This window comes from Numida meleagris, chromosome 1 (genome assembly GCF_002078875.1).
Source record: "Numida meleagris isolate 19003 breed g44 Domestic line chromosome 1, NumMel1.0, whole genome shotgun sequence".
In the NCBI taxonomy this organism is placed as follows: domain Eukaryota; kingdom Metazoa; phylum Chordata; class Aves; order Galliformes; family Numididae; genus Numida; species Numida meleagris.
In genome coordinates this window covers 27,526,715-27,540,915 of record NC_034409.1, presented here as the reverse complement: position 1 = coordinate 27,540,915, position 14,201 = coordinate 27,526,715, and the positions used below count along the sequence as shown (strand labels likewise).

Sequence of the window (14,201 nt, the reverse complement as noted above, 5' to 3'; positions counted from 1 at the left end):
AATTAATTAATTAACCTCTCCATTCAAGATGAAGCCGTGACAGACACAGCATTAGGGTATGAAAGCCATGAGGTAGGCGATGTCTGAACGATATGGTAGGAGATGTGCTTCAGCAGCTCTGTAAGTTCAATTTAATAAACTTATTTTATCAGAAAAACGAGATTCCTCAGTGCTGTATCATAAGAAATATAGTTCTTCACCTATTGGCAAATCCAATTTAAACCTTTGTTTCTATCTAATGAATACCTGGTAGAGACTGTAAAAGATAAGTTTGCAGAGTCCCTGCTCCTTCTATCGCATCATAAATCTGACAGAGAGTAATAGAAGAAGAAAACAGACCATGCCCTGAACTTCTGAGTCCTTCACTACGTTTAAATTCAAGGACAACAAAAAACAGAAACGCACATAGTTTGGTTCAACCATCTTAACAGAACATTTAGAATTTCACAATACAGTCATTTTTTCTCTGTTGCATTTCCAGAAATACGAAAGTGATTAATTATTTGTATGCAAGGTACAAACTCAAATCATTCTGATGAAATACTACTGAAAGCGGTATTTCTGCCACAGATATGGCTACTTAACTCCATAAAGTGTTACACTTAGGAATGCCAGTTCTACAAAATAACACGGCATATTCTCCACTTGAACTTTTTATAGGTACTAATAGCTTTGCAATGACAACATCTGTCTTCTGAAAGACTGGAACATCCTTAGGACTACCACTGACAGTCACCTTCACAACATTTGAAGTTCCTTTTACTTCTTTTTTTTTTTTTTTTAAGCTGGAAGCATTTCACTATCACCTATAACTTTTGCTAAGAAAAGCTTAACTAGTAAAAAGAGTAAATATAAAGTTAAAATGTTTTATTTCCATCTTACTGTGCAACAACTCAATATTGGAACCAACCATTAAAATATACTACTGCCTCAAACAGTACATACTTACATTTACAAGTATTCCACATATAAATAGAATCTCTAGAAAACTGCCTTTTGTCTACTGTTTGACAAACACTACCATTCCATACACCTCAGCACCCTTCTCTCAATCCACTGGTTCTGAACATCGCCATCTCCAGCTGCAGCGGAATTGCCAGGTCACAGCCTGAACCAATAGCTGAGCACCAGGTGAGAAGGTGTGGCTAATGCAGGGAGCTCAGGTGCAAGCAATGAACCTGAGTGACTGGAAGGAGTGGAGCCTGGATCCACGCCTCCTCACCCTTATTGAAGAGATGCTGCCAAAGGAGTACTGTTTCTCTGCACCGAGATGGTACTCCTTTTGAGCTGTCACTGGCTGTTGGAAGGGGTAAGCCAATTTTCCTTCTTTATTACCTGCTATTGCTCTGTAGTGCCTGTATCCCATTAGAAGGCACTGTCATCATCTTCTTTTGCCATGCACCAGTATTCTAGATGGAATTTACCCCTGGGGTGTGAGCTCTGGCCTCACAGTCCTCCTCCACTCTTACAGCAACAGCAGCTACAAAACACAGTATTTAGACCACCTCTACAAGCATCTCCACCACTTCGTATGTATGGTTCCTCCTTAAGGTAAAAGACACAGTATGACAGATCTATTAAATACAACTGACTTGAAAAATTTTGAGAACTTTTAAGAAATTAGATATGTTTGCTTACTTGTTAATTTCCTCACAGTCCAGCCTATTTTTCATTGAAATATGAATGTTGACCCCATCCCTTCTACTAAATCCATTCAAAGATCTTGTTATAAACTTCTGACAAAAGACCCATGCTGGTATCTACAGGAAAATCTAGCATCTGAAGAAAAACAAATGGTCAGACAATCTACAGGGAACCAAATACATGTTCTTGGAACTACAAACTAATTAATAGTGACAAAGAATCCAGGAGCCAGATTTAAAGCTGCAAGATAAAATGCTGCGTTCCCACTACATTACTTGGAAACAAGAGCAGTATTAACCAGCTACAGACAAAGCTGGGAGTTCAGGTCCTAGTTGTGGTTCTGGACATATACAGTGTTTACAAGGGACAGCAAAACACCAACAGCAACCCTACGAGCAATTGATTTTCAAAGCCAAGAAGAGCTATTGTAGGGAAGGGCTTCTCTACTTGCCCTGTATTTTCCTTCCTCCCTACTACACAATCGATCAAACCACTGATTTTATCTTCTGTGCACACATAGATAGACCCTTCATTTCCACTCATGTACAACATTCTAGAAGTTTCCTGTCTTCCCACAGGAGAGCACAGACCTTCCCCTGACACAAACGGAGCAGTTATTACTATCGCTTTACTCCAAAAGCCCTCCTTGCCAAAAGATCTTACACACGTACACATTTTAGTAGCTTAAGAACTACTTAAAAAGAAATGTCTTTCCACATAATAAAAAGTTCTCACCACAAGGGCAAGAAATATGTCTGTGAAATATGTCTAACAATACTGAATGAACTTTCCAGTATGGACAATTTAAGAATAAAATGTATGCCAACGGAGCAGGCAAAGGATTCTCTGCTAAGAAAATTAATCAAGGACTCCAAATGAGTTCATCAGCACATATTTCCATATCTCTACCCAGTCAGCAACACCTTGAATAAAACCAACAAATCCCAACACTCAAGAAATGGTGTGAGAGAAACACAGAAAAAAATAATTTAGAGATGAATACACTTTACACCATTTATAAATTACAGTTATTTTAAGGATAAAAAACAACGAACAAAAAAGTGTTATTCAGTAGAACTGACAAAGTCCAAAGCAGCAACCTTGAAAACTTGTTTGAAATTGCAACATGGACAAAAAAAAAAAACCCGAGATCAAAAATGCCAGCATATAGCAGGTCAAAGCATTAAGAATTTCATATTGTGCAGCCCAGAGATTAAGGCAGATGGAGCACAGCATTATCTATACTGAAGTATTTGCTGCACAAAAGGTCCAGGGATTATAATGAGCCTCTAGTGAGTACTACAACATATGGAGCAGAGATGCTATTTAGATAGCTCTCTATGTATAAAATATTTATTTTTCTTACACTTGCCTGCACATTAGAAGACAATGTTTATCAAACAGCCTGCAGAAACTCATCAAGTAATATACAGAAAGCCCCAGGTTACAATATATTTGCAAATCTAAGTACTTAAAAATTACCCACGGAAGTATGATAGGAAAAATAGCTGTAAAAACAAGGCATAAGCAGTCACCCACAAAGGAAAGAAATTGGCCCCTGATGTGTTTCTACAAGAAAGCATGTGAGGAACAGGAAGGAGGGAATTACAACCAATATGTAAAATTACCCAGCCAAGACTGTTAGCTAGAAATGACCTATTTAATCTAGGTAAGAAACTAGTAACTATACTACATATACTACTATAATTTTACGTTCCACTGAATTAACCAGCTCTCCTGTCAGTCTTGCCGTGTATTTTTCTATAATCCAAAGGCATCATATATCCAGGCATATGAATGGCTTGAAAGCAAGGCAATCCTCAGTAACAAAATACCAAGATGTGAGCCCATTTCTGGTCCATCCTATGAAACATGAAACTGAGCAAGAAACATGAGCTATTGTTTTAAGCAAGACGTACAACTCCATGACAAGGCTGTATCTTGTCTGACCACTGTAATGAATGCTGCTCAGTATCAGAATTTACATGACCTTTTTCACACGTGCCTTTTCTGCAGTCTTCTATGAAACAAGGCCAGAGAGATAGTGCCAGCAGCCTGACCCTCATTTCCCACTTGCCACACCTTTCACCAACTTTTACGTTACAAAGATTTTGTAAGGGGGCAAGTATGCAGACCTTGTAGACTAATTTAATTCATACACATTTATACAAGTACAGGCTGATGCACACAGACAAAATGCTGATGACTGTTACAGAAGAATCAAAATACATCAGTCCACATAAAGTTTTCATTTAAAAATACTGTCCAGTTCCAGAAGGAGTTTTCATTTATCCTTTATTAAAAGGCAACTCATCCTGGTATTACTCCACCACAATAGCAAAATGTCTGTTTTATTAATATATTTATACTCTACATGCAGGTTTTCATCACAGTATTTCTCCACCATTTAAATTATCTCCCTTTGTTCCTTCGGCACAGAGACATGACTGTCATTAAAGAATACTGCTCTATTACAAGTCGGAAAATGCAACAGCTTAGGGAAATGATGACTATTTGGTCATTTAGAATTCCTTCTTGGTACAGTGTTAGCCACAAAAAATGCGATCAGCCTACAACCAGGTACAATCGGGTGATTACAGGCATCAGATGTAGACGATAATTATAGTTCAGTATCCAAAACAAAACTTTGACAACAGCCAAATCTACACAGCCAGAAGAAAAAGATGTTTAGAATAGTTCAATTCCAATTACCTTCCTGCCTAGCAGAAACCTGGTACCTAAAAGGTTCTTCCCCCAAAAGCTATAAAGGAAACTAAACTCAAATATCCACTGAACTGAGGAGGTGAGCTCCTAACTGCAGACTGACACCAAGCACAATACAGAAACAGGACAGAAAAACACTTAAATCTTTGTTTAAGGCCTTTAAGCAGATTGAAGTATTGACGGAGGATCTGAAGACTTGTATCACACTGATATTATTCAACTGAACTTGCCAGCCAACTCTGAGCTTCCAAGAACAAGCCTGGAAGAGATGGTGACGTTCAACTTTTCACACAGGCATTTAAGACCCGGGGAAAGCTGACATTAAAATCCATCTGGAGCCAAAAAAGGTTTGAGCTGTTTTCTTTCAATTGTAAAGAATGTTCCCTTTATCTTCAGGTTACATGCCTAGAGATTAACAGCCCCAGCATGCACAAGTCAAGGCACGACTGGAAATAAGAGCACAGGCTCAGTTAAGCAGCCTGACAAACACACAGCTTGTAGCGTGTCAGGAGAAGGATCCCAAAACATGTCCTCAGGCAGCACTACTGCTCTGCTTTAGTTACCATTCTGTTTATATTCTGAAGCAGCAAATTCTAACCTAATCAGCATTTTCAATAGCTATGCATGTATACTCCAAAATGCACTGCTGTTCTGCTTTTCCTAGGCTGGCTGCTTTGTCCTGATCTAGCTGTTTCAACTGTTTCAAATACATAACAGCAGATTTTGTTAGCCCCAAATCCACTACAATCCCTTTACTTATGCCCTAGTTACAATTAAAGCAATAAAGTTTTTCACGTAATAGTTCCCATCACTATGAAATATGAAGACATTTTTTACAGTATATCACAACACTAAAAAACAACAGTAAAAATCAAGTTTAGTTATCTTGGAGATAATAACACACATGCAAGGCTTGGAGAAGAGAAGGCTCCGGGGAGACCTCATTGTGGCCTTCCAATACTTGAAGGGAACGTATAAACAGGAGGGGGATCGATTGTTTGTGAGGGTAGATAGCGACAGGACAAGGGGGAATGGTTTTAAGCTGAGACAGGGGAGATTTAGGTTAGATATTAGAAGGAAGTTTTACACACAGAGCGTGGTGGTGCACTGGAACAGGTTGCCCAGGGAGGTTGTGGATGCCCCCATCCCTGGAGGCATTCAAGGCCAGGCTGGACGTGGCTCTGGGCAGCCTGGTCTAGTGATTGGCAACCCTGCACTCAGCAGGGGTGTTGAGACTCGATGATCCTTGAGGTCCTTTTCAAACCAGGCCATTCTATGATTCTATGAAGTTTCAGAATCAGACAAAGCCAGATTAACAGAAGGACGTTGCAGCTTACAAACCACATCAAAACAAAAAAGCTTACAACACAACAGTCAATAACCCAGCCTATCATAGCACTGTTAATGGGAAAAAAGAAAAATCAACTTAAGGTAGAACTGATTCATCTTTAAAGCTCACATTACAAGAACTTCTCCGAAAGTAATTACTCCTATTTTATTATGTTTGCCCATGACATCAGAGGCAGATGTTGGTGGTATGGCAGTAGAGGCTGAACCTTCCCACCAATATTCCATTACATTTTGTTGTTGTGCAACAGATGGCAGCAGAGGGGCAGTCTAACACAACAGCATCTGACATGGAAGTGCATATGAAGCAAAGGTGTGTTGATGAATCCCTCCATGCTGAAAATAGCGCATCCAGGGACATTCATTGATGGTTGCTGAGCAGTGGATGTGAGCACAGTGAGGCAGTGGGTGGTGTGTTTCAGCAGAGGAGACAGTGACAATGAGTCTCCTCGACTAGTAAAGTTTAGGAATACAGCATCCAGGCTCTTGTTCATTGCTGGTGAAAATGCACAGCTAATGGAAGTGAGTGTTGAAGAGTGTTTTGTAGCTGAGAACTTGCTCTATCAAATAGTGTTCTTGTGCTCTTTGTATTTGTTGCAGTTTCCAAGAAAACAGAAATGAATCAATGACCTGGATGAAGAGATCGAGTGCACCATCAGCACATTTGTTTACGAAACAAAGCTGGGAGGAGTGGCTGACACACCAGAAGGCTGTGCTGCCATTCAACAAAATCTGGACAGACTATTGAGTTGGGAGGAAAGGAACCTGATGAGGTTCAACAAGAGCAACTGCAGAGTCCTGCACCTGGGAAGGAATAACCGCATGCATGAATAACTGTACAGGTTAACGTCTGACCTGATGGAGAGGAGCTCTGCAGAGGACGACCTGGGGGTCTTGGTGGACAACAGGTTGGCCATGAGCCAGCAGTGTGCCCTCTGTGGCTAAGAAGGCCAGTGGTATCCTGGGGCACATTAAAAAGAGCGTGGCCAACAGGTCAAGGAAGGTGATCCTCCTGCTCTACTCTGTCATGGTGCGGCCACACCTGGAGCACTGTCTCCAGATCTGGGCCCCCCAGTTCAAAAGAGACGTGGATCTTCTGGAGAGAGTCCAGCAGAGGGTCACAAAGATGATTAGGAGCCTGAAGCACCTCCCATACATGAAAAGGCTTACAGAGCTGTGATTCTTCAGCCTGAAGAAGAGAAGACTGAGAAGGGATCTCATTACTGTTTATAAATATGTAAAGTGCAGGAGTAAAATGGATGGGACCAGGCTCTTCTCAGTGGTGTGCAGCAACAGGACAAGGAGCAATGGGCACAAACTGGAACACAGGAAGTTCCCTCTGAACATGAGGAAGAACTTTACTGTCAGGGTGACAGAGCACTAGCACAGGCTGCCCAGGGGGGTTGTAGAGTCTCCTTCTCTGGAGATACTCAAAACTCACCGGAATGCTTTCCTGTGCAACCTATCATAGGGAACCTGCTTTAGCAGAGGGTTGGACTTTATGATCCCTAGAGGTCCCTTCCAACTCCTAGAATTTTGTGATTCTGTGAAAGAGGAGGCATTAATTTCAGAGCGACCTACACACTATATTCCAGCACAGGGATCAACCCCAGGCAAAAAAAGACTCAGACCACAAGTCATAAATATGGAAGTAAATAGCTTGCTTTTACAAAATAATTTTATATGTCAAGGACATAAATTTTACCTTCACAAATAATTGTGTATTTCCATGAAAACATTTTACTCCTGAAATACAAAGGAAAAGTGGAAGAAAACATAAATGTAGATAAAAATTCCCTCAGCAATTAAAGTAACAAATAGTTCAGAATGGGAAGTAATCAGTCATCTCTCAGTTCTGACAAGATATTTGGGATTTCGTTCTGTGCAACCAAGAAAAAATAACAGCAATATCACTGCTTTTCTACTGACATTGCAATAGAAAGACAAATAAGTAATTTTTATAAACGAAATCTTTTCAGAACATTTGAACTTCAGATGTAATGCAAAATCTTTAAGTACTATTTTACAGGTGACTGGCAGAGTACCAGTTGTTCTAATCTGAAAAATAATTGCTTTTAATCATGTTTCTGTCTCTTCAAACAAACTAAAAATCATTCACATATAACACCCACAAAGGAAAGTACTGAAATACTTCAATTCTTAAACATGCTTAAGTGAACAACATAACACGTATTTATCTTTACGCACCTCTATGTTCCGTGTTGCTTTTTGGTGTAAAGATTCAATGCATGCAAAATAAGTTAATTTTATAAATTGATTTGAAGAGTCCTTTGCAACCAGCTGCTGCAATGTTTTGGTCTCAGGCACGCTGCACAAATGGTGTTGCTTCTAAACAGACTAAATTTAGAAATTATATTTACAGCAAATCATAGTATAACCTTTAATTTTAAATTCATTTGCATATTTCCCCAGTCAAATCTCTGTATTCTTTCAAGCACCACGAAACTGTTACTCTAGTTAATTGTGGTTTTCCTGAACCAAAACCTAGGCAAAAAGCAGTCGATATTTAGTTTTAACCAAAACGTATTAAGTATTCTTAAAACATCAAATAAGCAGCCAAAGGAGAATAAAAGAATTCAACTCAAAACATGAATATCTTTAAAAGAAACTCTTCTGTACATTTTTTCCATCTGAATTAAGCACAATTAAGGTTAGTATATAATGGGGAAGTATATTCTAGATGAATACAAAATCAAATGAGTAGATGTATGACACAAGCTTCTAAGCTACTAATCTTTAAACCATGCAAGTATGTACTGGGTATATAGGGACAAAATAATAAATGACAACAATATTGAAAATGGTATGAATAAATAATTCCAAAAGAAAGAATAGAGAGAACTATTTTAGTAATTAAGAGGGATTTTCCATTTTCAGTGTACTTTACAAAAATAACCAGTTCTCCCATGACTACGTAAAGGCGGCTTTGTGTCTACTTGTTCAAAACAAAGGAGACTTAGAACTGACTCCGAAGTATAGTATTATAAGCACTACGATCTGATGGACCAAATACCAACCCTGCCTGTGGGATATTAATAAACTAAATGTACAAACTAATATGCAAAACTGTGCCTTTGAAAAATAACTCCCTTTATTTTATCAACTCGGGTTTTATCCTTGAACATTAGAGGTCACTGTGGGACTTTCTACAAGGGTGCCCAGTGTACTCCGTAACAACCATTCACCACCATATTGATTCTGAGTCTGGGATTTGTGAGAAGTTCAACTGCCACATAAATTTCTCAGCTCTGAGAAAAAAAAAAAGAAAAAAAAAGCTCAACTAAAAACAATTATTTTGAGGAATATATGATTATTCATTTTACTAAAAAACGAACAGAAAAAGCACTGCAGAGCCTAGGCATGTAAGAAAAGTAAGAAGGTTCTTTCAGTGTTTGCACATTCATTTATTTCTACTATAAACTTTCACAAAGCCAGAGAAAGGTTATCCATTGGGTCATTCCCCCTTGAAGCTAGGACTCTAAATAATAGTTGAAGAAAATACCAGTTTAAAAGAGTACTAAATCCCTTTGATGGAGCAGTATATTGTTCATACAACTCAGTATCTGGTTTCTTCAGCACTTCAAGACTTCATAGAATCACAGAATCATAGAATCCTTAGAGTAGGAAGGGACCTCTGAGGGTCATCTAGTCCAACTCCCCTGCAGTGAACAGGGACACCACAGCTAGATCAGGCTGCCCAGGGCCTGATCCAGCCTCGCCTTAAAGTCTCAAGGGATGGGGCATCAACCACAGAACTAGGTAACCTGTTCCAGTGCCTCACCACCCTCACTGTAAAAGATTTTCTTCCTTATATCTAACCTAAATCTACCCTCCCTGAGCTTGAAGCCATTTCCCCTTGTTCTATCATCACAGACCCTGATAAAGAGTCTGTCCCCATCTTTCCTGCAGCTGCCCTTTAGATACTGAAAGGCCGCTATCAGGTCACCTCACAGCCTTCTCTTCTCCAGGATGAACAGCCCCAGCCCTCTCAACCTGTCCTCAAAGGAGAGGTGTTCCACTCCATGAATCATCTTTGTGGCCCTCCTCTGGACACACGCCACTTGCAGTGTACATTCCAGGCAATTGCAGTTTGTATTTTTTCCCTGATACATGAAACAGAATAATATTTCTCATCTTTAAAGACTAAAATTTTTCAGTTAAAAAACAAACAAAAATTGCCCCACTTCCGTAAAACTAAGAATGTCCATTCCACACTGGCTGGTTTTAGGTTCATAGTAGGAATTTTGGGGTTCAGCTTGTCCAATCTTTATCATACAATATGAACACTAAAATATACCTTTTGAAAATGAACTTGGCTCTAGAATTTCAATGACTCTTTTTTCAAGTGTTAAAATAAATGTATTCACAACAGAGGGAATTCCAACACGTAGGAACAAATTTTTGTTTCTTCTTGAGAAGATTTCTACGAGGACTAAAAAAACTCTGAATGTGCTGAAGTATTAATTAACTGAAAAATAGAGGTTAGGGCCATGACTAGAAGCGCAGTAAATTTAATTGGTCCAAAAGTATCATAAAATCATGAACATGTGAAATAGAGTTATTTAACAACGATAATGTACTGCTGAACTAAAAGCACAGCATAAGATCCAGGTATTCCAGAAAGAATGGGGATCTGTAGCACAGCAATCAACTTATTTGATCATTAAATTTCAGCTGCAACTGTGGAACCTATCTGAATCTTAAAACCATTCTCCACCACAATACTGTTCTCAAGGAGCGTGTTACTACCCACTGTTACACAATGTGCATCACTCTTTCCATCATTTCAGGGAATAATTTTCATCTGGTAACCAAATGAAAGTTACAGAGAAGAATCTGTAATTCTGAAAGTAAAAGAAATGAATAACTCATAGGAATCTCCCAGTTATAGTTATTAAAACATTCTTACATTTTTACTAAATGCACGCAGATTCAATTACAAAACTGCATGTTGGAATTACATTTGTTATCTTCCAAAGTCTCTTATATATAAATAAAATGATTTATCTATTTTTTTTTATTTATATATATGATTATAATTATATGTATGTATATAGAGAGAGAAACCTCTCAGTTGTATTTTCTTCCATATATCTTCTGCTGGCAATTCATTGCTATTTTTTTCCCCTCATTGAACCAAGAAGAAAAAATGTACCAAACCCTGACGGTATAAGAAAGTCATCTGGACACAGGTGAAGCAGCTTTCCTAGATCATCAGCTTCATTTTTTCGGTATCTCAACATACAGAATTAATTTCAGTTCAATGGAAGAGCAAGATAAGAAAAAAAAAATCACACTGAAATATTGGGTAATTAGAAAATATCATGAGGTTAGAGTCTACTTGGTGTTCTGCTCCAGTTTTTCCGTCCAAGCTTTTCACCGACTTCCAAAACACACCATTTTCCTTAAAAAGGATAAGAACACCATGGAGACCTCTCTAGGAACTCACTCAGTCTCCATCTACAGGAAGTACCGTGGTCTCTGCACAGTAGAACTGACTGAAGGACAAGTGCCAAGCATGGAAAAGCCAAAACTTTTAAGTGATGCCACAGCAGAGAGTAAAATCCAAGATAGTAATTACCCTCAGAACATTCAGGACATACAGTAACAGGAAAGCCGCTCAATCAAGAAAGAACTGCTATTATTTGGAGTTCTCATACGACAAATATATAGAAATATACAGATCTGATGGAAACATAATGAAGGATGGCTGTAAATATCTAACTGAAAGAACACACTCAGTGAGAACTGCAGACAGCCCAGGACCTAGAACAGCACACAGCAGAAATCACAGGTGCACAGGGATCTGGGGAGCTACCAACAAATCACTGCCAAGCCTCCATTACCCGCAGCACAAGCAAACGTTGCCCACGTGCACCTCACAACACAGCCACAGCTTCCTGCTCTCACTCATCAGCAGTGAAAACCAGAGTGCACAAAGCGCAACAGCTCACAGCATTAGCTTTGCCACTTCTGCTTAACTAATCTCTTCCCACTTTGAAATATAAAGGAGGAAAAAACAATGGAGCAATCTTAATTAACTAGCAGGGTCACAGCGCCTCTCCCCCCTCCGCCCCCCCCTTCCCCTTGCCGCCCAATCGCGGCGCCACAGCCCCGCACCGCCCAACGGCCGCCGGAGGGGCGGGGCGGCGCCCAGCGGAGGGCGGGGCGCGCTTGTGGTGGCTGCTGCGCTGGCCAAACCGCCCGCGGTGGCCCCTTCCTCACTCGGCCTGGTGTCCTCGCGCCCCCCCCTCCCCGTCATTCCCCCACCGTTCCGACTCTCCGCGCTTACGTCGCTGCACTCCGCCTCCCGCCCGCCGGCCGTTCGCCCTCTCGCGGCGCTGCTCCGCTCGGCGGGGCGGGGGAAATGGAGCGCCTTCGCCGTGCCGCTGTGGGCTCCTTGCCGCGCTTGCCCGGCCGGGCGCGGTCACGTGGGCGAACTGCGGCGCCGGGCGCTGCGTGCGGAGGGCGCGGGTCTCGCCGGGACGGGCGGCAGCTGCGCCGCGCACCCCGAAATGGCGGGCGGGCCGGCCGCGGCCTGCCACCCGGCGCTTCGAGACGGGCGCTGAGCCGCGGGGCCCTCATGGAGCGTTTGGGCGTCCTGCCCCGCAGTCAGCACGGCCTAGCGGCTCGTGTCGTGTTATGGGCTTACACGTTGTGCAGTCCCATCCTCATTTTTTTACTCTCTGTGTTGGCAGTTTGCATAGCAGTCCTGTATTACCACTCACAACCACCTTCCAGTCCTCTGTTCCAGAATGAAGGCTGTTTTCTTCTGTCTAACACTAATGGTTATGTTAGGGCTTGTGATTTAGAGTGTTTTTGTCATCAGCAAGTGCAAGTGCTGCCATGGTCTGAAGCAGGAGCATTTTCAGGACAGTTCACACATCCTCAAGAGGAAAACGGCATGTTTTTGATATAAAATCTCTTTGGGGTTCATAAACACGCACAAGATGGTCTGATTTCAACCCCCCTGCCGTGGGCTGGTTGCCACCCACCAGCTCAGGCTGCCCAGGGCCCCATCCAACCTGACACTGAACACCTCCAGGGATGGGGCTTCCACAGCTTTTCTGGGCAGCTGTGCCAGCACCACGCTCTGAGTAAAGAATTTCCTTCAATCATCTAATCTAAATCTCTTTCAGTTAAAAGCTGTTTCTCCTTGTCTTAGCACTATTTGCCCATGTAAAAATGTGGTTACCCTGCTGTTTATAAGCTCCATTTAAATACTGGAAGGCTGCAGCGAGGTTCCCCAGAGTCTTTTCAGGCAGAACAAGTCCTGATCCCTCAGCCTGTCTTTTTAGAAGAGGTGCTCTGATCATTCTCAAAGGCCCTCTTCGGGTCCTGCTCCAGCAGCTCCACGTCCTTCGTGTTTAGGGGGCTGCTGGAGCTGGATGCAGTTCTCCAGGTGGGGCAGCAGGAGGGCCAGAGCAGCTGCAGGGCCTGTCGTGGGTGCTGGAGTAGTGTTGAGTGCAGCTCAGTAGGCATAGGCCAAGCTCCAGCATGTTGCAGGAATTTGTGGCTTCAGAATTGTCTAGGTGATGGTGTATCTTTTTCAAACATTTTACCAGTTTTTCAGAATTCTGCAGTTGTTCAGCAGTGAACACCAGAAGCTTGGAGGTGCCTGCTGTTCTAGGTGCCTGCCCATATCCTCCCACACAGAGACTGCCACTCATAAATATCCTGGTTCGGGATTTGAGCTCTGTGTGGTATTCATAAACAGATGTTTCACCTCATACCAGACATGTCAAACCCACTTGTTTTATGTTTTTGTTGCCTTATTGCCTTCTTTTTTTTTAACATTTTAATAAAAAAATATTTTCTAAAAGTTTTGTTACTGGTATACATTAACTATTTTGTATTTTATATGCGGCCCAAGACAATTACTCTTCACTCAGTGTGGCCCAAGCAAGCCAAGAGGTTGAACGCCCTTAACTTACGGATTGGACATAAAAATTCATTGCTGGTATTGAGACTGCAAAATGCAAAGTAACATGAGGTTGAGTTACTTTAACATTTCTGAATATTTAGCAAATAGCATAATCGAGCTGTTACATACAGTACCTTCTTTCAGCATTGTCACAGCTAAGGGGTTAAATTCCCTTAGTGGAATCAGTACATCTTTACCGTTCTTTCTCATTATTGAGGCTTATTTCTGAAACATTTATCCTGTACATGCGTTTTAAAGGTGTGTAATTAACTGGTTGCAAGTTGTTAGGCAGTTGATGAAGTGTGAACTGTGCACTGATTTGTTTTCTTTGTTTACATGTTTCCCATAATACTCTGATGAGAGCAGGATGTTGAGGCTTTTGTACCCTTTGTATTATTCCTTGCTTGTATGACCAGATTAGGAACAGATTTGTGAAGCCTTTTGCAATTCCTCAAATTTCATTAAAAATTAGTATCCGGTGAATCCTTAATCAACAATTAGTAAGTGTTAAAATATAAGCAAAAAGGAACAGTCCTGTCAC

The 14,201-nt window shown here is 41.1% G+C and overlaps 1 protein-coding gene across 8 annotated transcripts in view; it reads right to left on the bottom strand.

The window, feature by feature from the left end:
• Window positions 1-12,192, bottom strand: part of IMMP2L (inner mitochondrial membrane peptidase subunit 2) — a 459,355-nt gene extending 447,163 nt beyond the window's left edge. For 2 of the 8 annotated variants that reach the window (XM_021384927.1, XM_021384926.1), the window contains exon 1: window positions 12,029-12,192. The gene's annotated coding sequence lies outside the window, so the exon portion shown is untranslated. The remainder of the gene's footprint in view (window positions 1-12,028) is intronic. The other 6 variants (XM_021384929.1, XM_021384931.1, XM_021384928.1 and 3 more) reach the window with 4 other exon arrangements.